Raw genomic sequence first — 19,002 nt, 5'->3', positions numbered from 1 at the left:
TTTAACTTACCATGTTTCTGCCCTCTGTCTCAGGTAGACTGTAAAAAAGGAGAAAAACCTTATATTTGGTACTACTGTCTTACACAAACACACAGTATTCCAGTCTGAGCAAAAAGTGAGCCCCATCTCTACTAAAAATAGAAAAACTAGCTGGGCATTGTAGAGGGTGCCTATAGTCCCAGCTACTGGGAAGGCTGAGACAAGGGGATAGCCTGAGTTTGAGGTTACTGAGATTCTGTCTCAAAACAAACAAACCAAACAAACAAAAACAAATTTAACACAATGCTTATACACAAATATTTCATAAATGGAAGTCAGAAAAAACACACATGAATATACTCATGACATTATCATCAAAGAAATTTCCAGGCTTGGCGCCTGTGGCTCAAGCGGCTAAGGCGCCAGCCACATACATCTAAGTTGGCGAGTTCGAATCCAGCCTGGGCCTGCCAAACGACAACAGCTGCAACCAAAAAAAAAAAAAAGCCGGGCATTGTGGTGGTTGCCTGCTGTGGTCCCAGCTACTTGGGAGGCTGAGGCAAGAGAATCGCTTAAGCCCAGGAGTTGGAGGTTGCTGTGAGCTATGATGCCACAGCACTCTACCCAGGGCGACAGCTTGAGGGTCTGTCTCAAAAAAAGAAAGAAAGAAATTTCCAGGGGCGAGGCACAGTGGCTCACGCCTATAATCCTAACACTCTGGGAGGCCGAGGCAAGTGGATTGCCTGAGTTCACGAGTTCAAGACCAGCCTGAATTAAAGCGAGACTCTGTCTCTACTAAAAATAGAAAACCTGAGGCAAGAGGATTGTTTGAGCCTAAGAGTTGGAGGTTGCTGTGAGCTATGACAACATGGCACTCTACCTAGGGTGACAGCTTGATAATCTGTCAAAAAAAACAAACGTTATTTCCAGGCCAGGCACAGTGGCTCATGCCTATAATCCTACCACTTTGAGAGGCCAAGGCAGGAGGATCACTTAAGCCCAGGAGTTTAAGACCACTCTGCCCAACATAGAGAGACCTCATCTCTTACAAAAAAATAGAAAATAGAAAAATAAACTGGGCATGGTGGCACATGCCTATAGCCCAGTGGCTCTCAACCTTCCTAATACCGCGGCCCTTTAAAACATTTTCTGTGGATTGACAACAGCTGCTATAGCCCCTGCTACTCCGAGGCTGATGTAGGGGGATTGCATGAGCCCAGGAGTCTGAGATTGCTGTGAGCCATGAAGATGCTATCACACTCTAGCCTGAGCATTAGAGCCAAACCCTGTCTCAAAAAGAAAGAAAGAATTTTCATTCTACCTCAATGTCAATCAACAATGCATAATATAGCTTAAAAAGAACAATTAAGGCCCCGGCGCCTGTGGCTCAAGCAGCTAAGGCGCCAGCCACATACACCAGAGCTGGTGGGTTCGAATCCAGCCAGGGCCCACCAAACAACGATAGCTGCAACCAAAAAATACCCAGGCGTTGTGGCGGGAGCCTGTAGACCCAGCTACTTGGGAGGCAGAGGCAAGAGAATCTCTTGAGCCTAGGAGCTGGAGGTTGACAGCTACCCAGGGTGACAGCTTGAGGCTCTGTCAAAAAAAAAAAAAAAAAAAACAATTAAAAAAGGTAGGTTAGAGAGCAGAAGTCCTAGGATAAAGTAGTATAACTACTTTTGGTACATCACTTAAATTCTAAGACTCATCTCTAAAGTAGAAACAATAACACTTGCCCTATTTACTTCATGGGATATAAAATAATGTAAGTAAAAATTTTATAATGTATAAATAGAATCTTACTATCAAAATATAAGGTATATTGTAATAGGTATAAAGTGGGTTTATATTTTTTGTTTTGATTTGATTTTGGTCTGGCAGCTGTTATTTACATCCTAATACAGTAATTCCCAAATCTAGTTTTTTTAACTAGGCTAAGTTGTCTTCATATGAGCATATCACTAAATTCTGAACTTTAGACCATTCTTTTAACTAATGCTTATAGTTAGAAATAAAAGAAATCAATATTTAGTAGGTACCTTTGAAGTGATCTGGACACAAGACACTTCACGTTTCTTTTCTTTTTTTGGAGACAGAGCCTCAAGCTGTTGCTCTGGGTAGAGTGGCGTAGCATCACAGCTCACAACAATCTCCAACTCCTGGGCTCAAGCGATTCTCCTGCCTCCGCCTCCCAAGTAGCTGGGACTACAGGCGCAGGCCACAACGCCTAGCTATTTTTTTTTTTCCTTCTTGGTTGCAGCCGTCATTGTTGTTTGGTGGGCCCAGGTTGGATTTAAACCCACCAACTCAGGTGTATGTGGCTGGTGCCTTAGCCGTTTGAGCCACAGGTGCCGAGCCCATACATTTTCTTTATGTGAATTTACTAACTTTATTATCTCCACTTTACAGACAATGGACAACTAAGGCTCAGAGACCTTAAATGACTACTAACCACTGAGCTCACATCGAAAACCCAGGGCTGAGTACAAAAATCTATGTTCCTTCTAACCTAACATACTGAAGAGAAATTATGTTATAAAAATATGAATGAGGCATTTCCTCCAGATCACAGTGTGCCATACAAAGAATAATATATGTAAAACAGAGATCATAGCTATAACCCAGACTAAGAAAAATCCAGATGGCAAAACCTGACCAGGTCTAGGCTTTTAAGCACGCTGTTCAAGATAAGGCTTCTGAAGAGTTAGTTTCTCCTCTAACACAGGTTTATTTAGGGTAATCCAAAAACAGCACTAGCAGAATATAATCCTCTTCTCTTTATATGCTAGGGGACCATATATTTTTATTAACATTCTACAGAAGTGACTCTCAGGAATTATTTATAGATGACAAAAATATCTTTCTGAATCAGTACTAACTCTGACAACTCGACCAAACTGTAACTCAAAAAGTGAAAATTTACCATCCTATTCAACCTCAATTGAAAATGATCTTAATTTTCCTACTGGGGCACATTTTCACCCTCATGTATAACTTGTTTATTTCTCCCCTTTTATTATTTAGCTTCATAGCTAGGAGATACACTGACAAAAACAAAGTCATATTGTAGTACATTGCTTTGCAGCTGTAAAACAGCTGTCACTTTCCACAACTGAGGCTGCTGCCGTTGGGAAAAGCTGAAATGATCCCTGTGACTAGCAAGGAAATCAGTTTGTAGAGCACTTTAAACAAAAAGGTGCTAGAGAAGCTCAGCTGTTATTAATGTGGAGCCCCAGAGGTGGAGAAGTCACTATGTTACAGATTCCCAAATTGTGAGTATCCCTAAGGGAGCAATTTGGCAACACCATGAAAGAGTCTCAGCTTGATCTGATTGCTTTGAGCCCCCAATTTAATTTCAATCACCCAGCCAAGAGACAGACATCTTCCTTCAGAATAATGGACTATTACAGATCTTACTGCAGGGTATCCTAGGAAAAGTCTCTATCCTGTTCTTCCTCCCCCTACAAACATTTTTAAGAGACCTGAACGTCAGCTTTTTTAGATGCATCAAGGGTATTAAATGTCACAAGACAAAGCAATGAAAGACTGCTTGAGTGTTTTAGGAAAGTGTTTTAATGAAAAACATTCTCACAAACATTACTAAATCTGGAAATCCCAAGAAATCAACAATATAGGTTCCCGGCTGCCAAGAAAAATCATTCCCAGAGAAAAGTCTCAATACTTTAAGATTTTTCTCATATGAACCCATGTGAGAACAATTCTTTTTCCCCAAATATCTGGATTCTGGCTTATGTTTCACCATATCCAAAGTCTCTATACAACTGGCAGGCAGAAGGATTATCGTAAAACAAATATTCTTTCTTTCTTTTTTTTTTTTTTTTTGAGACAGAGTCTTACTCTGTTGCCCAGGCTAGACTGCCATGGCATCATAGCTCACAGCAACCTCAAACTCCTCCCCAAGTAGCTGGGACTACAGGCACCTGCCACAAACACCCAGGTAATTTTTTCTTTCTTTTTTTTTTTTTTTTTTTAGTAGAGACTCTTGTGGTCTCAAACTCCCTAGCTCAAGAGATCTTGCTGCCTTCTGCCTCCCAAAATGCTAGGATTACAGGCATGAGCCACCATGCCCAGTCAAAACCAAATATTCCTATGAGCAAAAAACTGCAGAGAGAGTAAACAAAATGCCAACAGTTAAACATGAATGAAGAGTAAAGTAAGGAAGAGTTGAGTTATGGTTTTTCAAAAAAATCACCATCAGTTCGATATACTAAGATTTTGTGTTTTTTTTCTGTGAATTCTTCCCATTCTGAAGTCTTCTGATCTTCAATGTCTAGAATAAGTCTTACCAATTCACTGAGGCCTTTTCTAACCATTTAGTCCAAAATGACCTTTACTAGCTACAGCACTCAAGACAGATATAAAAATGCTGCCTCGGGCTCGGCGCTTGTAGCTCAAGCAGCTGGGGCACCAGCCACATACACCAGTGCTGGCAGGTTAGAATCCAGCCTGGGCCCGCCAAACAACAACTACAACCAAAAAAAAAAAAAATATATATATATAGGGCGGTACCTGTGGCTCAGTGAGTAGGGCACCAGCCCCATATACCGAGGGTGGCCGGTTCGAACCCGAACTGCAACAGAAAATAGCCAGGCATTGTGGAGGGCGCCTGTAGTCCTAGCTACTCAGGAGGCTGAGCCAAGAGTTGCCTAAGCCCAAGAGCTGGAGGTTGCTGAGAGCTGTTAAGCCACAGCACTCTACGGAGGGCAACAAAATAAGATTCTTTCTCTAAAAAAAAAAGGGGCGGCGCCTGTGGCTCAGTCGGTAAGGCGCCGGCCCCATATACCGAGGTGGCAGGTTCAAACCCGGCCCTGGCCAAACTGCAACCAAAAAATAGCCGGGCGTTGTGGCGGGCGCCTGTAGTCCCAGCTACTCGGGAGGCTGAGGCAAGAGAATCGCTTGGGCCCAGGAGTTGGAGGTTGCTGTGAGCTGTGTGAGGCCACAGCACTCTACCGAGGGCCATAAAGTAAGACTCTGTCTCTACAAAAAAAAAAAAAAAAAAAAAAAAAAAAGCCAGGCATTGTGTAAGGTGCCTGTAGTCCTAGCTATTTGGGAGGCTGAGGCAATTAAGAGAATAGCTTAAGCCTAAGAGTTTCAGGTTGCTATGAGCTGTGACATCACAGCACTCTACCCAGGGCGACAGCTTGAGACTCTGTCTCAAAAAAAAAAAAAAAATGCTTCCTCGGCTTGACACCTATAGCTCAGTGGCTTGGGCGCCAGTCACATACGCTGGAGCTGGCGAGTTCGAACCCAGCCCAGGACTGCCAAACAACAACGACACAACTACAACCAAAATATAGCCAGGCGCTGTGGCAGTCGCCTGTAGTCCCAACTACTTGGGAGGCTGAGGCAAGAGAATTGCTTAAGCCCAAGAGTTTGAGGGTGCTGTGAGCTATGACGCTAAGGCACTCTACCGAGAGCGACACTACTAAGGTCAATATAGTGAAACTCTGTCTCAAAAAATAAATAAATAAAAATGCTGCCTCGTATGTTTAATCTTTCTATGTTCATAAATATTATTTTTAAATAGTAAAATAGGGTCGGCACCTGTAGCAGTGGTCATGGCGCCAGCCACATATACCAAAGTTGATGGGTTTGAACCCAGCCCAGGCCAGCTAAAACAACGACAACTGCAACAAAACATATCCAGGCGTTGTGGCGGGTGCCTATAGTCCCAGCTACTTGGGAGGCTGAGGCAAGAGAATCACTTACACCCAAGGCTTGGAGGTTGCTGTGAGCTGTGACACCATGGCACTCTACCGAGAGCAACATAGTGAGACTCTGTCTCAAAAAAATAAAAATAAATAAATAGTAAAACAGGGGCCGGGGCTCACACCTGTAATCCTAGTATTCTGGGAGGCCGAAGTAGGTGTATTGTCCTAAGCATCGCTTAAGCCCAAGAGGTTGAGGTTGCTGTGAGCTATGATGTCACAGCACTCTACTGAGGGCGACATAGTGAGACTGTCTCAAAAAATATAATAGTAAAATAAAAACCTCAGCCGGCTCAATGGCTCACACTTATAATCTAAGCACTCTGGGAGGGCAAGGTGGGTGGATCGCCTGAGCTCACAAGTTCAAGACCAGCCTGAGCAAGAGCAAGACCCTGTCTCTAAAAAAAGCTAGGCACTGTGGTAGGTACCTGTAGTCCCAGCTACTTGGGAGGCTGAGGCAAGAGAATCACTTGAGCCCAAGAGTCTGAGGTTGCTGTGAGCCTCTGATGCCACAGCACTCTACTAGGGGGCGATAAAGTGAGACTATCTCAAAATAAATGAATAAATAAATAATAAATAAAAACCTCATATCCTAAACAATTCGTTTACTTCCTTATCTAATCTTTGCTCCTATACACTCATATTTCACATAGTTGCAATCGTACATTATATGCAATTTTGTGTTTTGGTTTTTATTATTATGTTTCCATTAAATTCTAAAGAACTAAAGAATAACTCTTGTTTAAACATTCTCTTCTTTAAACATTTTAGGGAATTTCCAGTTTTCAGCTACTTCCACCAGGAATCTCTTCCACAGTGAGTCACTCCCTTATCCCCTTCAGGTCATCATTTACCTGTAACTTAGTGAGGTCTATCCTAATCACTCCTTTTCAAATTGTAGCCTTTCCCCAACTTCCCTGCTCTTTTTTTGCTCCTTAAAGCACTTATCTCCATCTAACATACTTATATCCCATACAGGCAGTCCCTGGGTTATGACAGAGATAGGTTCTGCAGGTTTGTTCTTAAGTTGAATGTATATGTAAGTTGGAACAGGTACATTTACCTGTTACCTATAGTAGCCACACTTTGTAAGTACTAGTTGTAAGTCAAATGTTGGCAACTTGGGGACTGTCTGTGTTTACTTATCTAGTTTAATATATGTCTCCACAATATTTAAGCTCCAAGAAAGTAGAGATTTTTATCTGTTTTGTTCTGACTGAGCCACTGGTGCCTAGAAGAGTGCCTGACACTTGGTAAATGATTAGTAAATTCTGTTTTGTTTTGTTTTGTTTTTTTTTTCAGAGACAGAGTCTCACTTTATCACCCTCAGTAGAGTGCTGTAGCGTCACAGCTCACAGCAACCTCCAACTCCTGGGCTTAGGCAATTCTCTTGCCTCAGCCTCCCCAGTAGCTGGGACTACAGGCGCTCGCCAGAATGCCCAGCTATTTTTTTATTGCAGTTTGGCTGGGACCAGGTTCAAACCCTCCACCCTTGGTATATGGGGCCGGTGCCCCTTCCACTGAGCAACAGGCACTGCCAGATTAATAAATTCTTAAGGCCTGTCTCACTCTGGGAGGTCAAGAGTTCAAGACTAGTCTTTACCAAAAGTAGAAAAAAATAGCTGGATCCGGCTATAATGCCCAGCTAGATTTTTTTTTTTTTTTTTTAAGAGATGGGGCTGCTCTTTCTCAGGGTAGTCCCAAACTCCTGAGCTCAAGCAACCCACCCGCCTTGGCCTACCAGAGCACTAGGATTACAGGCTTGAGCCACTGTGTTCGGAATTGCCAAAATATTTTCTAATAGAATATTAAAAATGTCCTTTAGGGCGGCGCCTGTGGCTCAAAGGAGTAGGACGCTGGCCCCAGATGCTGGAGGTGGCGGGTTCAAACCCAGCACCAGCCAAAAACTGCAAAATTAAAAAAAAAAAATTATAAAAAAAGAAATGTCCTTTAGACATTAGTACAGCACTCTCAACAGTGTACAGGCCTACCAGATTCACCAGTTATCTTTTTTTAAGTTCTATCAACCCAAATAAACGACATGCTCCTTTAAATTCAAATAAAATTGTCTTCTACTTACACTTTGCACCTAGGAAATACCTGTTGAATGACTAAGCTATAGGAAAGGAACCTTTACTAAACACCTACAATAACTTGAAAAGGGCTCGGCGCCTGTAGCTCAACAGCTAGGGCGCCAGCTGCTGAAGCTAGTGGGTTCAAATCCTGCCCAGGCCTGCTTAAACAACAATGACAACTACAACCAAAATAGCCGGGGGTTGTGGCGAACGCCTATAGTCCCAGCTACTTGGGAGGCTGAGGCAAGAGAATCGGAAGCCCAAGAGTTGGAGGTTGCTGTGAACTGTGACACCATAGCACTCTACCCAGGGCGACAGCTTGAGACTGTCTCAAAAATAAATAAATAAATAAAATAACTTGAAAAGTTTACTACTTAGCAGTCACATTAGAAAGATACTGTCATTAATATTTATTTTTAAAGAAAAAGCTTTTTGTTCCACTGAACTCTACTTTCCTACACACACCCTCCATCCACGAATGAAATCTTGTGAAGAGAAATGTACATGAAAATGTAAAAGTAAGGCCTCGTTGTTACTGAGGCTAAGAAGTAGAATAGGAAGGACGAGATGTCATTGCCTCGGCCAGCCTACCTAGACAAACACAGGCTACCTAGACAGGCACAGGCCACCCAGAGACACACAGGTTACCTAGGCAGACACAAGCTACCTAGACAGACACAGGTTACCCAGAGAGACACAGGCTGCCTAGACAGACACAGGCCGCAGAGGACAGTCCGCCCCGGCCTCTCAAACATCAGGGCCTTTCTCTTTGAAAACACCCTGTTCCACCGAAAAGGATGAAGGCTGTTATACTCTTACTCCCAAACTCTAATAAGTGAGAGTAACTTCTTTGGGGTGAGGCTCAAGCCAACACCTCAAAAAGATGCCACCCTCCCCCCCGCCAAACCAGACTCCAAGAAAGAAGCCCCAGGCACTTTCAGCCCCCGCCCAGGGAAGCCGGAGTGGAGAGGTAGTAGGTGCCGGTCCTCTCTTGGACCCTCGCGGTGTCGCGGCTCACCACGTCGGACGCTCGCCTTACTGCTACAATCCAACGTCAGATGCACACCGTAGCGCAGCCCTAGCACTCACTTCGCCAGGTCGCTTGGCACCACCTAAACTGTCTTTCCACTTCCCTCCGCGACTCATCCAACGGCAGGGCAGCAACGCGCGGCCGGCTCGGGTTTGAAATCCTGCACCAACCAATCACAGAGAAACTTATTCCTCCCGCACCTCCCCCTAGGTTAGGACGCACGCGTCAGAATCACGAGGCGGAGGCGGGAACAGCTGTGAGCATGCGCATTCTCGACAGAGCGAAGGCAAAAGTAGCCATTGTGACTAAGGTCAATAGGGTTTCTTCGGCCGCCCTTTCCAGAAGTCATCAAGATACCATGTTGACTAAGGGCATGTGGGCATATTTTTTTTTTTTTTAAGACAGGGTCCCACCTGGGCTATAGAGCAGTGGCATCATCATAGAAAGTGTTACTTCTGGATGGGAAATTATTCTTGACTTTACTGCCTTCCCCCAGCAGGGAAATGGGGCTCTTGGGAAAAACTACCTGAACAATGTCGGGTCTCATTGGAGAACAGAAAGAATTCCAGAAGGAAATAGAAGACCATTCATTTTCAACCATATTGACTGAGCATTCATTCAGGCTTTCGTTTATCGCGTGTTACCTGCGCCAAATTCCTAACAAGCGCTGCACCAGAAATCAGAAAAATAAGTATAATATGGTCTCTGCTGTCCAGTAGCTACAAATGAAGGAGATAGCTCGAGAAAACAAAAATAAACAGAAAGTGAAAGTGCTATAATTCCATTTAATAAATATATTATGTCCGCTACCACAAGGACTTTCATACCTTTTAAAAACCTAGACTCAATACTGAAAAATACATTTTATGTACAACCAAGTATCAAAGAACTCTCTCATGCTTACTACGTGTAATATACTCTTAACTTTTCTAATCTTTCTTCCCATGATCGTGTCCTACTCAGTAATGAATGGCTATCCCCCAATTCGAAAACATACTGCCAGTATGGTTTAAAAGAAAGATCACAGATTGGTGGGGGGGAGAGGGGGCGGCGGTTAGGAAGATGTTGGTCAAAGGATATAGAATTTCAGTTACCTGAAAGTTCAGGAGCTCTACTGTGCAACATGGTGACTATAGTTAATAACAATGTACTCTTTATTTATTTTTGGTTTTTTTAATAGCTGGGAGGGGGAGGAGTTCCTTTTTTTTTTTTTTTAATTGTTAGAGAATCATTGAGGGTACAATGAGCCAGGTTATACTGCTTGCATTTGCTGGGTGAATGTATTCTATATTTGAAAATTGCTGAGAGAGTACTTTTTTTTTTCTTGAGACAGAGCCTCAAGCTGTTGCCTTGGGTAGAGTGCTGTAGCGTCACAGCTCACAGCAACCTCTAACTCCAGGGCTCAAGCGATTCTCCTGCCTCCGGCTCCCAAGTAGCTGAGACTATAGGGGCCCGCCACAATGCCCAGCTACTTTTTTTGGTTGCAGCCATCATTGTTGTTTGGGGGGCCTGGGCTGGATTCGAACCTGCCTGGTCAGGTGTATGTGGCTGGCGCCTTAGCCGCTTGAGCCACAGGCACCGACCCACAATTTTTTTTTTTTTTTAAGGGACAGAGTCTCATTTTGTCGCCCTTGGTAGAGGGCTGTGGAGTCACAGCTCACAGCAAACTCCAGCTCTTGGGATTAGGGGATTCTCTTGCCTCATCCTCCCGAGTAGCTGGGACTACAGGTGCCCACCACAATGCCCAGTTATTTTTTGTTGCAGTTTGTCCAGGCCGGGTTCGAACCCACCACCCTCGATGTATGGGGCCAACACCCTACTCACTGAGCCACAGGCACCACCCAATATATACAATTTTTATTTGTCAAAAATATAGGCCAGGTGGGGTGGCTCATGCCTGCAATCCTAGAACTTTGGGAGGCTAAGAGAGGAGGATCACTTTAGGCCAGGAGTTTGAGACCAGCCTGAGCAATATAGTGAGATGCCGTGTCTATAAAAAAAAATAAGTCCAGGTGCAGTGGCTCACACCTATAATTATAGCACTTTGGGGAACCAAGGCAGGAGGATTGTTTGAGCTCAGGAGTTCAAGACCAGCCTGAGCAAGTATGACACCCAGTCTCTACTGAAAACAGAAAAAAATTAGCCGGGCATTGTGGCAGGTTCCCGTAGTCCCACCTACTCTACTCAGGAGGCTCCGGGAGGAGGGTGGCTTGTACATAGGAGTTTAAGGTTGCCATGAGCTAGACTGATGCCATGGCACTCTAGGCTGGGCAACAGAGTGAGACTCTGTCTCAAAAAAAAAAAAAGTACTAAAAATAATAAATTTTTTAAAAAATGAAATAAATTACAAATGTTGCAACTAGAAACTTTACTTCATTTAAACAAATAGTGATGGAACATTTGTATGGCAAGCATACCACTAAAGCCAGCTGCATTATCACTTTTTAACTCTTCTGTACTTCATTACCTCCAAGTATAAAATAGAAATAATAATTCCAGCTCAGCGCCAGCCACATACACTGAGGCCAACGGTTCGAAACTGGCTCAGGCCAGCTGAACGACAATGACAATGGCAACAAAATTTAGCTGGGTGTTGTGTAGTCCCAGTTACTTGGGAGGCTGAGACAAGAGAGTCTCTTTTTTGTTGTTGTTGTAGAGACAGAGTGTCACCGTACCGCCCTCGGGTAGAGTGCTGTGGCGTCACACGGCTCACAGCAACCTCTAACTCTTGGGCTTACACGATTCTCTTGCCTCAGCCTCCCGAGCAGCTGGGACTACAGGCGCCCACCATAATGCCCAACTATTTTTTTGTTGCAGTTTGGCCGGGGCTGGATTTGAACCCGCCACCCTCGGCATATGGGGCCGGCGCCCTACTCACTGAGCCACAGGCGCCGCCTGACAAGAGAGTCTCTTAAGCCCAAAAGTTAGAGGTTGCTGTGAGCTGTGATGCCATAGCACTCTACCAAAGGCGACATAATGAGACTATGTCTCCAAAAAAAAAAAAGAGAGGGCTGCGTCTGTGGCTCAGTGAATAGGGCGCCGGCCCCATATATTGAGGGTGGCAGGTTCAAACTCGGCCCCGGCCAAACTGCAACAAAGAGATAGCCGGGCGGGCGCCTATAGTCCCAGCTACTGGGGAGGCTGAGGCAAGAGAATTGCCTAAGCCCAGGAGTTGGAGGTTGCTGTGAGCTGCGTGAGGCCACAGCACTCTACTGAGGGTGATAAAGTGAGACTCTGTCTCTACAAAAGAAGAGAAGAAATAATAATTCCATCCCAATCTCACAGGTTTATTCCCAGAACAATCAAGATAATGTGTAGGGCGGCGCCTGTGGCTCAGTCGGTAAGGCACCGGCCCCATATACCGAGGGTGGAAACCTGGCCCCGGCTGAACTGCAACCAAAAAAAATAGCTGGGCGTTGTGGCGGGCGCCTGTAGTCCCAGCTACTCGGGAGGCTGAGGCAAGAGAATCGCTTAAGCCCAGGAGTTGGAGGTTGCTGTGAGCTGCGTGATGCCATGGCACTCTACCGAGGGCCATAAAGTGAGACTCTGTCTCTATAAAAAAAAAAAAAAAAAGATAATGTGTAAAACATTATCTCTTTTTTTTGCAGTTTTTGGCCGGGGCTGGGTTTGAACCCGCCACATCTGGCATATGGGGCCAGCGCCTTGCCCCTTTGAGCCACAGGTGCCACCCTTATTTTTTCTTTCTTTTTTTTGCAGAAAGAACTGACTACATTTTTTTCGTGTGTGGTTTTTGGCCAGGGCTGGGCTTGAACCCACCACCTCTGGCATATGGGACAGGCGCCCTACCCCATTGAGCCACAGGCACTGCCCTAAAACATTATCAAAGTTTATATATAAATTGTAATACTGTAAAAATTAATGCTAAATTATTAAGATAGGAAATATATATATATTTTTAGAGACAGAGTCTCACTTTATCACCCTCAGTAGAGTGCTATGACATCACAGCTCACAGCAACCTCCAACTCCCGGGCTTAGGCGATTCTCTTGCCTCTGCCTCCCAAGTAGCTGGAACTACAGGCGCCCGCCACAACACCCAGCTATTTTTTTGTTGCAGTTTGGCTGGGGCCGGATTCGAACCCATCACCCTCAGTATATGGGGCTGGCGCCCTACCAACTGAGCAACAGGCTCCGCCCTAAAATAGGAAATATTAACTGCACATATATGAGAGCTGTTGAGAAAGTATCCAGCCATGTATGTCTCTATTTTTTATTTTTTATTTTTTTGTAGAGACAGAGTCTCACCGTACCGCCCTCGGGTAGAGTGCCATGGCATCACACGGCTCACAGCAACCTCTAGCTCTTGGGCTTACGTGATTCTCTTGCCTCAGCCTCCTGAGCAGCTGGGACTACAGGCGCCGGCCACAACACCCGGCTATTTTTTTTTGTTGCAGTTTGGCCAGGGCTGGGTTTGAACCCGCCACCCTCGGCATATGGGGCCGGTGCCCTACTCACTGAGCCACAGGCGCCGCCCCGTATGTCTCTATTTTTCATAGTACATGGCCAGATACTTTCGAGACGTCCTCATATTATTCTATTGAATCCTCCCAACAACCGCTCAAAGTCAGTGGCATTTGTTGATTGCATTAGCCATAGGCCCATCGTACAATGAAATAAGTATTAGTACAAATATCAGAGACATGTGTAAAGTGTTTTATTTGGCTGGAGCTGGGCTTGAACCCACCACCTCCGGCATATGGGGCTTGCACCCTACTCCTTTGAGTCACAGGTGCCACCCATGTGTAAAGTTCTTTAGGAACTCAGACAAGGAAGCAATTAATCCTTTCTGAGGAGTGGGACTGCTAGAAAAGCCTACACAGGCTTGCTACTTGCACTGGGAGTTGAAGTGTGAATAGGCAAATTCCCTGGCAATGGGAAAATCATGTGACCTCTGGGGAATGAGGCCATGATATAGATAATAAATACACTGCAGGTAAACAACACATGGAGGTTTAGGACTGTGAAGGAACATTTACCTCTACTTTCAGGTGATGTTAGGGGTTCAGTAAGAGTGATGCTTTGGGGGAAGCTTTGGCCTGAGGAGAGACTGAATAAGAAAGAATTGGGCTTTATTCTGTGAAAGATTCAATGACAGTACAATGGTGCTTGGACTGACCTGACAGATTTGTGTTCTGTATAGAACATATGCTAAGATGACAGGAAATGTGGTCTGGAGAGAGAAAAATCTGAAGATAGACTGGATTTCAGCCAGTGACAGCGGGGAGGAGAAGGAAGGGACAAGTGGAGAAGACATTCATGACATCAATGAAAGAAATGAAATGAACTAATTAAATGATTAGACCTCAGGAGTGAGCCTCAGGTGTCTCTCCCTCACACCCCAATTACTGAGTACAATTATTATTTTTTTTTTCTTTTGAGACAGAGTCTTCCTTGTCGCCCTCAGTAGAATGCCATGGCCTCACGCAGCTCACAGCAACCTCCAACTCTTGGGCATAAGCAAATCTCTTGCCTCAGCCTCCCAAGTAGCTGGGACTACAGGTGCCCACCACAATGCCTGGCTATTTTTTTGTTGCAATTGTCATGGTTGTTCAGCAAGCCTGGGCTGGGTTTGAACGGCCTGCCTCAGTGTATGTGGCTGGCACCCTAACCACTGAGCTATAGGCACTAAGCCCTGAGTACAATTCTTTTTTTTTTTTGAGACAGAGCCTCAAGCTGTCACCCTGGGTAGAGTGCTGCGGCATCACAGCTCACAGCAACCTCCAACACCTGGGCTCAAGCGATTCTCGTGCCTCCGCCTCCCAAGTAGCTGTGACGACAGGAATCCACCACAATGCCCAGCTACTTTTTGCATTAGCCATAGGCCCATTGTTGTTTGGCGGGTCTGGGCTGGATTCGAACCCACCAGCTTAGGTGTATGTGGCTGGCACCTTAGCCACTTGAGCCACAGGCGCCGAGCCCCTGAGTACAATTCTTAAGTAGCGATCTTTTTTATGAGCCTACTTCTGTCTTTCCTTCTGGCACCACTCAAACCACCAATGAAACTGTTTACCCCTACCTTGCTTTCTTATGCCTTGAGTGATCTTTTTTCAAGATAATCGATATTTAAAGCAATTTAACAAATAAGTTAAATATAAATAATGAATAATTACATGCCACACAAAATATCAGCACTTTAAATTGGGGGAATCTGATGCTGGACTTGTACAACTTACCCCACCCTACTCTTACCCTATAAGATCCTATCTTTGAACTGAGTGATCTTTTAAAAATGTAATTCTACCTGGGCTTGGTGGCTCACACCTGTAATCCTAGCGCTCTTGGAGGCCAGGCAGGATTATTCTGTTCAGGAGTTTGAGAACTTGTGAACTGTGAATTGTGCTGCTATAAACATTTGAGTGCAGGTGTCTTTTTTTTTTTTTTTTTGGAGTTTTGGCCAGGACTGGGCTTGAACCCACCACCTCTGGCATATGGGGCCGGCGCCCTACTCCTTTGAGCCATGGGCACCTCCCCATGAGTGCAGGTGTCTTTATGATAAAATTCCTCAGTTCTTTGAGGAATCTCCATACTATCCATAGGGACTGTACTAGTTTGCAGTCCCACCAACAGTGTATGACTGTTCCTTTCTTTCCACATCCACACCAGCATTCGTTGCTTTGGGACTTTATCAAATGGACTATTCTCACTGGGATCGAGTGATATCTCAATCTCCCACTGCCTCTTCGTCTGGATAAATTCTACTCACCCTTCTAGATAGCTTAAACTTTTACTGCCCTCCTTAGGGCAGTAAAATGCCTGGCTCTAGGCCTTTGCTACAAACTCCCTAGCACTTCATCATCCCCCTTTTATATTTGTCACCTTGTTCGTTTGTCTTCCTGGCTCTTCCAGTTACCTTTATATGGCTGTCCACAAAACAGCTGTGCCTTGGCTCACTCATCCATAACTAGAAATAATAATAATACCTATTTCATGGGGTTGTTGAGAGGAATAAATGTCCTATCCTTGTAAGACACTTAGCATAGTTCCTGGCACACAATTAGCACTCAGTAAATATTCCTTATTTTCCCTACTAAACTATAAGCTTTCAGAGAACACGGGATAGTACTCCTTTTGTTTACTATCATATTCTCTTGCTTTTGTAACTCCAATAAATAGCCATTCAAGTGGAAGTGAGTTGAGTTCAGTGGGGTGGTGGTAGCATTTCTCCCCACCACCCAATTCACGTGTCCCAAATAATGGATGGGAGTTGGAGACACTGTCCCTCCTACACCTCCTTCTACCCAAAGCACCACTACACTCTTCCCATCCCATTCAACCCCTTTCTCTGCTGCACCCTCCCGGGAGAGAAGAAAGCAACCGAAAGGAGTGTGAGTGTGTGCAAGGGGCTCCTAACTTTCTTTCTTCCTGAACTACAGTTCTCTGGGTAAGAAGGCGTCCTGTGGCCGCACCTATAATGGGAAAAGCAGATGATGTGATGCCCAAAAAGCTTCGGTTCAATTCCCAACTCTTCCACTTATGAAAGCTGAGATTTTTTTTACCTGGTTATTGAATCTCCCGCACCTGGTGAGCCCCACTGTCCGGGGGTTCTGAGGTGCCAGGGAGGTAATGGCTGGAACGCGCCGTCGGAGGGTTTATTACCATCCCGCGCGGAAGGTGAGGCTGCGAGAGGGGCGCCACCGCTCGGCGCCAGGAGGAGCCGCCGATGGCATGCACGCCAGTGGGGAGGACTCAGGTGGCCTTCCGCATACGCCCGCGCCCCGCCGCCCCCACCGCCCCAAGAGCAAGCCTCCTGCCCAGGTGTCCTGACTGAGAAACTGCCCCTGTAGGTCCCCGGGCAGTGAGGGAGGATTGGGGCAGGGCCGGTCCTACTGGCCACGGCCCAGCGTTTGTCTTCATTCTCTCTCCTTCACTGGGTTTCTGCCTACCGGTTCCTTCTGTGTTCTCTGGGCCTTCCGAGTTCTCGCTCCCTTCCACGATTCTAAGATCAGCGCTCCCTCCGCTAAGCACAGAGGCGGAGCCGGGGTGAGCCGAAAGCAAAGGCAGGGGCGGTGCCTGTGGCTCAAAAGAGTAAGGCACTGGCCCCATATGCCTGAGGTGGTGGGTTCAAACCCAGCCCTGGCCAAATACAGCAAAAAAAAAAAAAAAAAGCAAAGGCAGGTAGCCAAAGCGCGGGGTGCGGGGGAGACTGTGATCTAGGGGTTCAGGCAGAGAGAGCCCACTTCCGGCTGGGAATAAGGAGAGTCCACCAGAAAAGGAGACCTTTGAAGGATGAGTTTGACTCCAACGAGCAGGAGATGGGGAAGTGAAGCAGGCAGCACGTGTTAAGAGGACTCAATCTAGTGTGACCGAAGCGCAAGGATTTTGGCTGAGGGGGGCGGATAGAAGGGATTTTGAGAGCACTGAGTGAGGGACCTTGAATACCAGGCTGAATAAATTAAATGTGCTTCCCGAGACACTAGTGAGCCATTGAAGATTTTCTTATTTTCTTCTATTTCTCTAAGAGATGCAGTAAAGCATAGTGGTTAAATAAATACACCCACTCTGGAGTTATACTTCCACCACTTAGGACCTGCGCGGTGGGCAGTTTAACTTCTCCGTGCCAAACGGGAATGATAATGGGGCTATTGGGGTTTACAAAGCTCTTAGCGCAGTGCCTGGCACATAGCAAGTACTCCGTGAGTATTATTTTGTATCCCTCTTCCCATTTTCCTCTCTGTTTCTTTCCTCTCTCCTGATCATCCTTTTCCCTCTCATCAAAACAAAAACAAATGGGGTGTGGTGCACTGGCTCACACCTGGAATCCTAGCGCTCTGGGAGGCCCAGGTGGGTGGATTGCTTGAGCTCAGGAGTTTGAGATCAGCCTGAGCAAGAGTGAGACCCCATCTCTACTAAAAAATAGAAAAACTAGCCGGCTGTTGTGGCAGACACCTGTACTCCCAGCTACTCAAAAGGCTGAGGCAAGAAGATGGATTTGTGATTGCTGTGAGCTATGAGGCCATGGCACTCTAGCCTGGGCAACAGAGTGATTCTCAAAAAACAAAAACAAGCTGCGCGGCTAGGGCGCCAGCCACATACACCTGACCTGGTGGGTTGGAATCCAGCCTGGGCGCCAAACAACAATGATGGCTGCAACCCCAAAATAGCCGGGCGTTGTGGTGGGTGCCTGTAGTCCCAGCTACCTGGGAGGCTGAGGCCAAAGAATCACTTAAGCTCAAGAGTTTGAGGTTGCTGTGAGCTGTGATGCCATAACACTCTACCCAGGGCAACATAGTGAGACTCTGCCTCAAAAAATAAATAAATAAAATAAAATAACAGATTGCTGGATCCCATCATACAGTTACTGATTTGGTAGGTGAAAACTTGGATTTCTAACATACAGTATTCCTAGGTGATACTGATGCTACTGCTCTGGGAACCACACTTTGAGAACCACTGCTCTTCAGAATAAAATGTGAAGCCTGCTTGGTGCCTGTAGCACAGTGGTTACTGTGCCAGCCACATACACTAAAAGTTAGCGGGTTAGAACCTGGCCAGGGCCTACTAAACAACAACGACAACAACAGCAACAACAACAACAACAAATAGCCAGGAGTTGTGGCAGATGCCTGTAGTCCCAGCTACTTGGGAGGCTGAGACAAGAGAATGATTTAAGCCCAAGAGTTTGAAGTTGCTGTGAGCTGTGACGCCACTGTACTCTACAGAGGGCAACATACTGAGACTCTGTCTCAAAAAAAAGAGTTGGCTTCGTGCCTACCACATACACCAAGGGTAGTGGTTTCGGTCCCAGCCTGGGCCAGCTAAACAGTGACAACTACAACAAAAATAGCTGGGTGTTATGGCAGGCACCTACAGTCCAAGCTACTCAGGAGACTGAGGCAAGAGAATCACTAAACCCAAGAGTTTGAGGTTGCTGTGAGCTGTGACACCACAGCACTCTACCAAGTGTGATATAGTGAGACTCTGTCTCAAAAAAAATTAAAACACTTATTATGTTTACATAAAAAATTATGTAAATTGACGGCGCCTGTAGCTCAGTGAGTAGGGCGCCGGCCCCATATGCCGAGGGTGGCAGGTTCAAACCCAGCCCCGGCCAAACTGCAACAAAAAAGTAGCCGGGCGTTGTGGCACATGCCTGTAGTCCCAGTTACTCGGGAGGCTGAGGCAAGAGAATCACGTAAGCCCAAGAGTAGAGGTTGCTGTGAGCCGTGTG

The 19,002-nt window shown here is 45.7% G+C and overlaps 1 protein-coding gene across 8 annotated transcripts in view; it reads right to left on the bottom strand.

The window, feature by feature from the left end:
* RACGAP1 (Rac GTPase activating protein 1) overlaps positions 1 to 19,002 on the bottom strand; it is a 66,865-nt gene that overhangs the window by 33,866 nt on the left and 13,997 nt on the right. The window contains exon 1 of one of the 8 annotated variants that reach the window (XM_053554975.1): positions 8,802 to 8,965. The exons of 6 other annotated variants lie outside the window; for them this stretch is intronic. The gene's annotated coding sequence lies outside the window, so the exon portion shown is untranslated. Of the gene's footprint in view, positions 1 to 10; positions 40 to 8,801; positions 8,966 to 19,002 lie in introns of those variants that run through there. One more of the 8 variants, XM_053554976.1, reaches the window with a different exon arrangement.

This window comes from Nycticebus coucang, chromosome 12 (assembly GCF_027406575.1).
Source record: "Nycticebus coucang isolate mNycCou1 chromosome 12, mNycCou1.pri, whole genome shotgun sequence".
Classification (NCBI taxonomy): domain Eukaryota; kingdom Metazoa; phylum Chordata; class Mammalia; order Primates; family Lorisidae; genus Nycticebus; species Nycticebus coucang.
This window is presented reverse-complemented; position numbering and strand designations above follow the sequence as displayed.